The 12,500-nt window shown below is 42.8% G+C and overlaps 1 protein-coding gene across 3 annotated transcripts in view; it reads right to left on the bottom strand.

The window, feature by feature from the left end:
* The window catches only part of LOC125031135 (tubulin alpha-1 chain-like), a 57,249-nt gene that overhangs the window by 17,941 nt on the left and 26,808 nt on the right, over positions 1–12,500 (bottom strand). The window lies entirely within an intron of this gene.

Below are 12,500 nucleotides of genomic sequence, written 5' to 3' on the forward strand. Positions count from 1 at the left end.
TTATAAAGCATACTATTTAGCTCTTTGCAAATAATTCATAATTTTAATAAATTATTTAATTTTTAGAGAAGTATGTAACAAATTAAGAAATGTATAAACACTAGTATGTGAAACGTATTTATATATGATAAGTATTAGCAAATGAATCGTAATTTAAAACAAAAAAAGATGAATATGACACAAAAAAGGTAGCTACCTCCCTCCCCCTCCCCCCCTTAGAAAAAAAAAATCAAAGATCTATAAATGTATATATTACACAAAAAAACATTCGGTATAAAAGCCAAATACATCACACTGGTTGATCTTCGTAAATAATCTTAATAAAATCAAATAAACGAGACGACAGATTTACCTTTTCAAATTACCAATATAACTAAAACTCTATAAACATCTAGTATACAAAGGCTCGTACCCAAAGCTTCATTTACGTAATTAATCTTATGATGCCCGAGTCCGCTCAGCAAGATCAATACCCGGATGACAGGCAGGACAGGGTGAGGGCGCTGGGTTTGGCAGGCAAGTAGAACAGGTAGTGGGGTCAGTTATAGGACAGGGTGATAAAGGAACACGGGTAGTGGGGATAATCACAGGACAGAACATGGGTAATAGTCATGGGGGGGGGGGAGGTAGTAGGGATAGTCATAACATAAGGTTGGGATGGGGTGATAGTTATAAGAACACAGGTAGTGGGGATAGTTATGGGACAGAATGAGTGATAGTTATGAGAACACAGGTAGTGGGGGGGTAGTTATTAGCCAGGTGGATTGAAAGTTTTGAGAACACAGGTAGTAGGGATAATCACAGGACGGACTGGGATAGGAGAGAAGTAGAACAGGAAATAAAAGATAGTCTCGAGACACGGTAGGGGTGATAGTTTTGAGGACACAGGTAATGGGGCTAACCACATAACACCATGGGGTAGTAAACAAGTAGAAGAGATAGTGTTATAATCACAGGACAGGACATGAGGACACAGGTAGTAAGGAGCAAACACGAGGCAGGATAGGGATAATATTCATATAAACACAGGTAATGGGGATAGTCATAGGATAGGGTAGGGGTGATAGCCATTATAATCAGGGAGTTAGGCTAGTGGTGACAATGACAGTGACAGTTGTGGGGATATTCATGAGAACACAGGGGAGTGGCCATGGTCACTTGGGCATATAAAAGAAGAAATAGGCCTAGTCCAGGAGTAGTAGTAAGAATAATAATCCTAAAGGGGGCTACTTTCATGAAGGATCGATAGTCAGAGGGATATGCTGGCAGGATAACTTCATAAAGGGGGAGAGCGAGAAAGTAGAGGGAGGGGAAAGGGGCGATGAAAAGAGAGAAGGAGAGGGAGGGAAAGATGGAGAAGAAGTAGAGAAGAAGAGGGACAGAGAGATGGAGAAGGATGGGAAGAAGGAGAGGGGATGAGGGGGGGGGGTACGAAAGAGAAATAGAGAAGGGAAGAAGGAGAGGAAGGAGAGAAGGAGAGGGATAGAGAAGAGGGTGTTGAAAGAGAAAATTATAGGGAAGGGAAAGGGGTTAGGAGAGAAAGAAGGAGAGGGGGAAAGGGGAAGAGGAGGAGAGGAAGAGAAGGGGGGGAGAGAAGGAAAGGGAGGGGAAGGGGGAGAGAAAGAGAGAAGGTAAGCGAGGGGAAGGTGGAGAGAGAAGAGAAAAAGAAATCGAGAGAAAGAGAAAGAGGAAATAGAGAAGGAAAGGGAGGGGAAAGGGGGTGAGGAAAGAGAAATAAAGAAAACGGTTAAAAAAGGAAGAGAAAAGGAAAAGAAATAAAGAAAACGGCTAATAAAAGGAGAAGGAGGGAAAAGAAGAAAAGTAAGGGAAAGGAACGGAAAATCTATGAAAGGAGAAAAAAAGGAGAAAAGAGAGAAGAAAGAAGAAAAGAGAGAAGAAAGAAGAAACGAGAGGGACAGAAGATCCCCCCCCTCCCCCTTCGTCCCTAACCATCACCCAACCTACTCAAGGACTGTTTCGTGTTCACATAACATCTAACTGAACTTTAAGATTGTACGTACGCTGTTATTAAAGTTCACGGAAAGAGTGTGTGCATGTATAGACCTGTGGGATCCCTTACACACTAGCTTGTTTATGTATCACACACACACACACACACACACACACACACACACACACACACACACACACACACACACACACACACACACACACACACACACACAACCCCCCCTACACGCATACAACCCTCCACACACACACAACCCCCCCCCACACACATACAGTCCCCCCCCCCCCACACACACATATACGATATACACAGACCTATTACACAAGCTTATTTCTACGTAATGCGCTGTCGATATTAGGTAACAAATCTTCTCACGGCGCTGTAAATTATTCACTCACGTAAACACGCGCTATCTCTCTGTATTTTTGTTTTCGTTCTGGAGTGAATTTTCTAAACTTTTCTCTTTTCGTTATATTGTCCTTTTACATTTACCACAAAAGTTTTTTATGTTTTATATGTAACTGGATGTTTATTTGTTAGGAAGACATTCATGACGTCATAACAAATCACAGTCTCTGACCAATACAAAATTCAGATACTCAAGTGACGTTACTCGCTCGAATACACGAATCAATACGAGTTTTCCGGGGTTAAGGGTAACGGTGCTAACAAGAGTTCATTTACAACAATGATTTTCAACTTTTTAAAACCCAAGACCTTCTGCCTTTCCAAAGATTTATTAGCAGTTGATTGCTCTTCTAATTCAGAAGAAAATCTCTTTTTCTTACTCTGTATGTCTGTCTCTGCCTGTCTCTCGTTCTATCTTTCTCTTTCTCCTTATATATATATATATATATATATATATATATATATATATATACACACACACACATATACATATATATGTATATATATATATATATATATATATATATATATTGCCAATCAATCTATCCATTTATCTATCCATCTATCTCTCTATCAATCCATCCATCCACCCATCCACCCACCCATCCACATCCATCCATCTGTCGTGATCAGATTTGCAGACGGACTGGTACGCACGAGCAATTGCAAGTACAGAAAAAAATAGACGACGAAACAAAACAAGATCACTGCAAAAGGCGCGAGAACCAGGGCGCAGACGAGAACAACTGCGTAGGACGACATCATTACTTGAGAAACGATCTTGAGACTATGGCATTAAATAAAGTACAACTATTTGCGCAGAAAAACTAGTGAACTGCGTAGTGGCTAATTACCGCGAAGGTGAGGACGCGCACCCGAAAACCTGTCGCCTTTGTCTTTTGTGTGTTTTTTTTTCTGAACTTTTGTAACGGACTCCCTTCGACAGTGGATTACAACAGTGACCTGTGATCTGATATGAAAAGGTAAAGCTAATTGTATTGGTTTGTGTATATGTACGCTGTCACTCTTAGTTTGTTTAATAAATAAAAGAACTGCGAAAGAGGGAAGCATCTTCAATTTCAAAAATATACATATAATTCGACAGTAATGGCCCAAACAATGTGTTCCCTCATGTTAAAGTGATTTTTAAGAAGAGATGGAGATTGTCTTTTTATGTAAATCTACAAAGGCATTCATACACCCACATGAATACACGTATGCTTACACGTAACTGCGTTCATGCGCGCTCACGCACACACGAACAAGCCCTTACATAGTTACCCTCGTTCACAGATACACGTACACTCACACTTACACGCACACTTACACATACACGCACACTTACACATACACGCACAATTACATATACACGCACACTTACACATACACGCACACTTGTACGTACACGCACGCACACATACGCATACACATAAACGCACACACACACACACACGTACATATACCCGCGCACACGCACACCCACATGCACATATACACGTAAGCGAGTGCACACACACCCACGCACGCACATATACACGTATACGCACACACACACACCCACACACGCGCGCACACGGACGCACACACACGCACGCACGCACACACGAACACGCACACGCACACGCACACACACACACGCACACACACGCTCGCACGCACACGTACTCATGCACAGACACACACATCGGCGTTTGGTGTTTCTGTTGAGGGTTGCCTTGAATTATTCGGACCACAGTGCTACCACAAACGAGAGAAGAGACACGTGAAACGCGGCGGATGAGCCCGTAGAGTTAGAAATGTGTAATTCTACCAGAGGTTGAGATACAACTGAGTTAACCGCGACACATCTATCCATCCATCCATCCATCCACCCACACATCTACCCCTCCACCCACCCATCCACCCATCCATCTATCTATCAATTACTTATCATTACCAACATTACTCTACCTATTACTACATTTTCCTCATCTCTATTTTTCCCTTAAAGTTTTCTTGGAGGAACGGGACGGTAAGCTGTGCGTGCAATATGCGACGGAAGACCCATGTTCCCTGACAATGGGTCATAATATATACGACCCGAGATATATACGTAACCGCGGATATCGTTAAAGCAGGAGGGAGAGAGAAGGGAAAAGGAAGAGAGAAAAGGGATGGAGAGGGAGAGGGAATGAGAGAAAAAAGAGTAGGAAGGAAAAGGGAGTAAGGAGAGATAATGGAAAGGTAGGAAAAGGAAAGAGGAGGGATAAAGGGGAAGGGGGGAACAGAGGGGAAGGGGGGAAGGTCTCCTGTATCGTAAGGAAGGTTTCAGAAGGTTATGTAAGACTGAAGAAGGTTTAGGAAAGTTGAAGAAGGCTGAGGAAGGTTTCAGAAGGTTTCGGAATGTTTAAAAACGCCAAAGAAGGTTAAGGGAGATTAAGTAACGTTAAGAAAGATTTAAGAAGGTTAAGGGAGGTTTAAGGGAGGTTTCAGGGAGGTTTCAGGGAGGTTTCAGGGAGGTTTCAGGGAGGTTTAAGGGAGGTTTCAGGGAGGTTTAAGGGAGGTTTCAGGGAGGTTTAAGGAACGTTAAGAAAGATTTAAGAAGGTTAAGGGAGGTTTAAGGGAGGTTTAAGGGAGGTTTCAGGGAGGTTTAAGGGGTTTTTTAGGGATGTTTAAGGGAGGTTTCAGGGAGGTTTAAGAAAGGTTTAAGGGAGGATAAAGGGAGGTTAAAGGGAGGTCTCAGGGAGGTTTAAGGAAGGTTTCAGGGAGGTTAAGGAAAGTTAAGGAAGATTTAAGGAAGGATAGGGAAGGTTTGAGAAGGTTAAGGAAGGTTAAGGAAGATCACCAAAAAGAGGAACAGTTACGATATGAATTTCCACACACGAAACAGGAAATGAGTCTTGATAATCGGGCTGTCAGAATTGTATATGATACATATAATAGCATGATGAAGGAAAATGGGAGCGAGTTTGGGGGACATGGTAAATACCCGTCTTTTGTTCACTCTTGTTTAATGTTTTCTCAATATCCTATTTTCTCCCTTTTGCTTGGTTTCTTGTTTTCAGATTTTTAATCTCTCTCTCTCTCTCTCTCTCTCTCTCTCTCTCTCTCTCTCTCTCTCTCTCCTCTCTCTCTCTCTCTCTCTCTCTCTCTCTCTCTCTCTATCTCTCTCTATCTATCTCTCTCTCTCTCTCTCTCCTCTCCCTCTCCCTCTCCCTCTCCCTTTCCCTCTCTCTCTCCCTCTCTCTCTCTCTCTCCCTCTCTCTCTCTCTCTCTCTCTCTCTCTCTCTATTTACCGTTTCCAATTTATCTCTGTCTCTCATTAAGGACAAGCAAACATAATAGTTTTATTCCCTTGGCTGTTGCTTCTGTAACTTGTTGCCTCCGAGAAGGGCAATAAAACCCGATCAATCCTTTGCCTCGCGTGTTGAGCCGTGTTGTGAATCAATACTCGATCTTCCCTAGTGTATTTGGATTCCTCTGGATCCCTCTCTTTCGCGCTTCTATTCGAATAGCTTCGAAGGAAAGGGTTCATTTCCTTATACTTTGGGGGGGACTGTCAGGAGTACATAAGAGCCCACCTGGCGTGACCTGCGCACTCTAGAGAATCATAATTCGACCGTGCTGCCGACAGGTAATTGTTTCTGTAGAGAAAAAAACGAACTAATGTAGGTCAGCAGGTGCCTCTTACATCGATAATTCATCCATCTTAGTCAGTGGGTAATGACGTGTATTTTTTTTTCTTCATTGTTAATAATCCTGTGCGGTTTACTTTTCTCCGTCACAAGATTCACTCGAGTAGACAAAGAGGAAAGAAAGTTTGGTTTTCTTCCCAAATACAAACAGAATATAACTAGATCCGATATGAAGTTCACGCAGTAACGTGTATACGAACAGAATGTATGTATGTAATAAGATTAACAACCAAAATGAAATAATAAAAGTAATAATAAAGATAAAATAAAAGCTTGCTATATTTTGAGTAAATCCAAACTCCTCTTCAGTCAGGAAAAACGCAAGTACTATTTTTTTTTTTTTTTTTTTTTTTTTTTTAGTATCAATTTTAGGATTTTGTTTTTCTCCTTAACGCAACTTCTCCGCCTTGCTTAAGTTTCAAGGACTATGAGCCAAAGAAAAGAGAAAAGTCAGAGTGCGTGTGTCGAAGAACTAACATTGCGGTTTCATTCTATACATCCAATTACGATACACCGGAACGTCCGTCATCATTGGGATCCTCCTTCCGCACATAAAAATGAAGATAAGTGTCCGTAATACATAGCATTAAACACCCATTCGGTCGTTGATGACTAATGACCTATCTAATGATCCACCTTAATCTCCCTCATTGTTCCTCCGATGGCGTGACCTACTGTGACCTTAGAGAACCCAAATGGTGTAGGCTAATGACCAGGCGAGCAGGGTTTCGAGGCAGAGAGGTTAGGGAACACAATGAGGACCCATTATGGCTGCATCACATAAATAGACTCCGTTGTGGCTACAGATAAAAAGGAAGTTCTTAATTCCGTCTCTATAATTCGTCTTTGTAAGTCACTTCATTTCGACCTTGGTTTTATTCAACTCTGTTTTTTTTTCAGTATTGTAGAGCTGTGTTATGTTATTGCGCTATGTTGTATTCACAGCGTGTACGAGTACATGCGTATACAGGCGTCCTAGCTATGCCTTATGTTTCATGTCACCTACCGTAGGTTTTTACTTTCATAGATGAATATACTGAAACTTCGATCCTGAAGAGCTTTAAGGAGAAAGGAGAAGTGTACAAAGCTCCCTTTATTCATTCATATCCTTGTGGTATTCTAGAGTTAGCGTATATCAGTGCAGCCGTAGGAATAAAAAAAAATAAAAAAAAACACTATAAAATGTGGTAACTTTGCAACGTGAGGATTCGAATGCCCTTCAGTTTGCACCTAGTTTCATTCGCTAAAGTGCTCATTATATTCCAGAGCTTTGTTATAGCACCGCAATATTTTCTAGCCACAGGATATACCAGTTCATTCGAGTATAACGTATATGATTTGTAAAATGAGACATATGGTGACTTGTATGGAGAGGTTAAAATCCTAAGGTCACTTCTTTCCTAGTGGTATTCTTGAACTGTGTTATAGTAAGACAATATCTTCCACTGAACATTTCAACAGGTCCCCAAAGTGTACTATACAACCAAAAGAGGTCTTGTAGCGTTGCGTTGTACTGTAGAACGGATACGTTTTATGCGTTGGCCTCCTTGTGATCTGGCTCTTATGATTCCTAATAAAAGGTATAACGAAAGGAGGACGTCATCGTCTTCTGAGGTTTCTAATCTTTTTCTCCTTAAGGAAGACGGAGGGAGATCTCATCGTGTTTTCAGCGGAGACCTTCTTCCAGACGTCAGGTAATGTCTCACGTAATGTTTTCTTCCTTCTTTTATTCTTCTATGCTTTGATGTTAAGTGGCGTTGTTGGAATTATTTGATTTGAGATCGAAGTAACACGTGCATCAGCGCCTTGTGTAATTGTTTATGAATGCTTGCCTTGTTTGAAGAATTTTATGTTCTAGATTCCAATCCTGGTATGTGGATCTGTACGTTAGCGCGTGTTGTGTGTCTGTGTTTGTAAGTGTAGGTGTGTAGATGTGTATGTACTTAGGGCCTATGTCTGTATGTATCAGCATATTTTTATACGCATGTGCTTGTACATGTGAGTGCCTCTAGATGTAAGTGTGTTTGTTTGTATGCCAATATGCCGTTTGGTTGTCTGTTTAAGTGTGCGTGCACTCACGTGGGCATACTTGCATGATCGCATTATAAGGCAGCGGTAGGAAGGACTCCTGGCACTGAAGTAATTAGGTTAAACAGTGTTTGCGTCTCCCCTGCCAACCGGCCAATCAATGTCTCTAAGGTGAGCGAGAACCATCACACCAACCCTGCCTCGACGCCCCACTGCCCCTGCCCTAACCCCAATACTTCTCGGGGCTCCCCTCCTCCTCTACCTGCTCACCCGTACCTCTGCCCCTACGCTACCCCATGCCACCCTCTCCCCCCTACCCTCCAGTCCCCGCCCTACCCTCTAAATTTCCACTATCCCTCCGCACCCCAGCCTGCCTCCTTTCTCCCCTATTTACCCGCCAACGACTCTACAGCCCGCTAAAACAAGGATCATTGGACAACACCGATTTTAAAACAGCCCGTTTTACGCACTCTGTATTTATAGCAACACGCAAGAATCGCATAATTGTCTCCTTAAAGTCAAGGTTCAGCCATTGCAACACACCACATAGCCCACGAGTGTGTCACTAAAGCAACACCTGAGTGTGTAACAAATAAACATAAACGTGGCAGACATGTGACAGTCAGGTGTAAATGAAAAGTGGAGTGCTCTAACCGCAAATTTTACCGCACGAAACTTATAATAAATTTGACCGTATAATATGAAAATGTATATACAAAGATTTGATGACGCATTTGCATTGACAATGAGAGTAACTTCAAACGATATAACAAAACAAATAGCAAAGCTTTGTAAAAGAAAAGTATTCACAGCACAATGCGAAATAAAGAAAAAAATATAAAACAAAATAGAGAGAAAATATACATGAACGAAGTACCAACCCAACTCATTATCAAAATAATTTATAAAGGGGAAAACAAAAAAAACGTAAATTAGCAATTCATGAAAATATTTCCCAAAATAGAAGTGAAGGCAAAGCGCACCGACTTCCCTAATCACGAGTTAATTTTCGAATAGGAAGAGGAATAAAAAGGAAGAAGATGACCTGGTTAACGAGCTGTTCTTCACAATCACGAGTTGATAGTGTAATTAACTACAAATTAGAGGGGGGGGTAAGGGAGAGTGGGAAAAGGGTAAGGGAGAGTGGGAAAAGGGTAAGGGAGAATGAGAAAAGGAGCAGGGAGGGAGAAAAGGGGGAAAGGGGATTGGAAAAGGGGAAGGGAGGGAGAAAAGAGGGAAGACTAGGAAAAGAGGAAGAGAGAGGGAAAAGGGAGAAGGAAGGGAAGAAAAGGGGAAGGGGAGGAGAAAAGGGAGAAGGGAGGATAGGAAAAGGGAAAGGAACGGAAGGAAAAGGGGGAAGACGAGAGGGGGGGGGGGAGCAGAGCGAAGGAGGGAGAAGGGAAGAGAGAGGGAGAGGAAATGAGAAGAAAGTAGGAAAGAAAAGGGAGTAAGAATAGATAATGAAAATAAAAAATCAGGAAAAGGAGAGAGAAGGGAGGAATTGGAAGAAGAGATGGAAGTAGCATAGAGGGAAGGAAAAGGAAAAGACGGAAAAGGGGAAGAAAGAGATAACAGGAGAAGCGGAGTGAAGAAAGTAGTGTGGTATGGAAAGAATAAGAAAAGGGAGAGTGATGAGGAAAAAAAAGAAGTTAAAAGAAGGGGAGAGGGAAATGAAGCGCTAAAAATGAGCGCAAGAGAAGCAGGTTGATTATTTACAAAACAAAGGAGGGGGGGAGGGGGGACCAGGGAGTCAAAATAGTGCTCAAAGAGTGGCTATAATGACGGTTATACATCGACACTACATCGTAATTTGAGCCCTATGATACACATAGATTGGGGGGGGGGGGAGGGGTAAAGGAGAGGGATATGGTGAGGGGAAAGCAAGGGGGGGGGGGTGATGAGGGGACGAAAGACGATGAAAAATTAGACAAGAGACAATAAAGAGAATCACAGTAGGGGGGAGGAGAGGGGAGGGGGGCCAGGGGGGGGGGCGAATGATTAGGACTGCGAGAAGTCAAGGATGAAAAGTGTGTGTGTGTGTGTGTGTGTGTGTGTGTGTGTGTGTGTGTGTGTGTGTGTGTGTGTGGTGTGTGTGTGTGTGTGTGTGTGTGCGTGTGTGTGTGTGTGTGTGTGCGTGTGCGTGTGAGCATGTGTTTACCTGTGTTGTGTGCGTGTATGATGGATGAGAGCCAATATTCTCCTCCGCCCCTGTGGATATCTAAAATCAGTAGCAACCTGAATAAAGTCTCTATAAAAAATGACACTCCGATTAGAGGACATGCGATTGTCGAAAATCAGATTCAGTGCCAATAAGTGCCACTAAGAGTGTATTTGGCAGCGCTGGCGTTTGAACTTCAGAACTTCAGAACTTCAACAGGTACGCTTGACAGCTTCCTCATGCACTGTGTTCATGAAACAGGTATTCACTCATGAGAGATCGATACTACATTAATAGGTCATATGTATTTTTTCTTCTTCTATTCTGTCTTATCATTTTTTTAATTCCATGATAACTCTTTCGTCTTCTGCCTTTTCATCCGCTCGATTTTTTGCAGTGTATTCTGTCACAATTTTTCACTCAATGTCCCTCTCTATAATACTCGGTTTATTGTGTCACACTTTCTTCCTCCTTCCTCCCTCTTTATCAGATCCTACATTGTATTCCGTCACACTAATTATTCTATATCCCTCTCCTTTTTACTCTTTGTATTCCGTCACCGTTCCTTCCTCTCTGTTAGCTTATTGTACTCCGTCACACTACTTTCTTCTATCTACCTCTTGATCCTAAATTACATTCCGTCACACTTCCTTCCTCTCTAGCAGATCCTACGGTTCATTCCGTCACCCTTCACCCTTCTGCCCTCTCTGTTCAACCTTACTTTATATTCCATCACACTTCTTCACCCTTCCTCGAGCTTTATCATACCCTACACTGTATTTCGTCACACTACTTCTTTCTATCTCCCCCTCTGTTCGACCCTACTTTGTATTCCGTCACCCTTCCTTCATCCTTCCTTCACCCTTTCTTCACTCTTCCTTCACCTTTCCTCACCCTTCCTTCACCCTTTCTTCATCCTTCCTTCACCCTTCCTTCACTCTTCCATCACCCTTCCTTTACCCTTTCTTCACCTTTCCTTCACCCTTCCTTCACCTTTCCTTCACCCTTTCTTCACCCTTCCTTCACCCTTCCTTCACCCTTCCTTCACTCTTCCTTCACCTTCCTTCACCCTTCCTTCACCTCCTTCACCCTTCCTTCATCCTTCCCCTCCTTCACTCCTTCACCCTTTCTTCATCCTTCCTTCACCCTTTCTTCACTCTTCCATCACCCTTCCTTTACCCTTCCTTCACCTTTCCTTCACCCTTCCTTCACCCTTCCTTCATCCTTCCTTCACTCCTCCTTCATCCTTCCTTCACTCCTCCATCACCCTTCCTTCATCCTTCCTTCCCCCTTCTTTCACCCTTCCTTCACCTTTCCTTCGCTCTTCCTTCACCCTGTCCTTTGTACTTGATTGTGACGTCCCAACCAGCGACTGCCTGCAATCAGAATCCTTCAGCACGAAAGGGATTGATTTTCTTGGGGTAATTTTCCTCATTTCCGGTCTGACTTCGCCTCATTTTTCTTTTACGTTCAAAGTGAGGAAGAGGGAGAGAGTAGGGGGGATAGGAAGAGAGGGAAGGAAAGTGGGGGGGGGGGGGGGAGGGAAAGTAGGAGAGAGGGAGAGAGGGGGAGAGAGAGGTAAGGAGGGAGGGAGGGACGAAGTAGCGAAAAGGAGGGAGAGAGAGAGAGAGAGAGAGAGAGAGAGAGAGAGAGAGAGAGAGAGAGAGAGAGAGAGAGAGAGAGAGAGAGAGAGAGACAGACAGACAGACAGACAGACTGACAGAATGGATCAACACGATAAACAGTAGACTAAGAATTACGTCAACAATAACAAAGACGGAGAGAAGGTAGAAAAGAGGGAAACCTTACCCAAGAATAAGATAATTGTTCTGGTGAGAAGATAATACCTTTTGACATGTAAGACGGCAGTTAGTGTGGCCAAGTATCAATCATGTCTTTACGCGAGAAGTCCGAAGGTTACTTTGCGACGGGAAAGGAATGAAATGGAAAAAAAAAAAAAAAAAACAGGATCGAATTCTTTAAAAAATCTTATTTCAGTGTGAAAGGTTGATTTTTTTTTCTCTTTCTCTTTCTCTTCATTTATCTTTGTCTTTATTTCTGTCACTATCGCTGTCTGTCTGTCTGACTGTCATCCTCTTTTTTTTCTCTCTCTCCCTTTCCCCCCACCCCCTCCCTCTCCCTCTCTCTCTGTCTTGTCCCTGTCTCTCTCTCTCTCTCTCTCTCTCTCTCTCTGTCTGTCTGTCTCTGTCTCTCTCTCTCTCTTCTCTCTCTCTCTCTCTCTCTCTCTCTCTCTCTCTCT

This window comes from Penaeus chinensis, chromosome 12 (genome assembly GCF_019202785.1).
Source record: "Penaeus chinensis breed Huanghai No. 1 chromosome 12, ASM1920278v2, whole genome shotgun sequence".
Taxonomy (NCBI): Eukaryota; Metazoa; Arthropoda; class Malacostraca; order Decapoda; family Penaeidae; genus Penaeus; species Penaeus chinensis.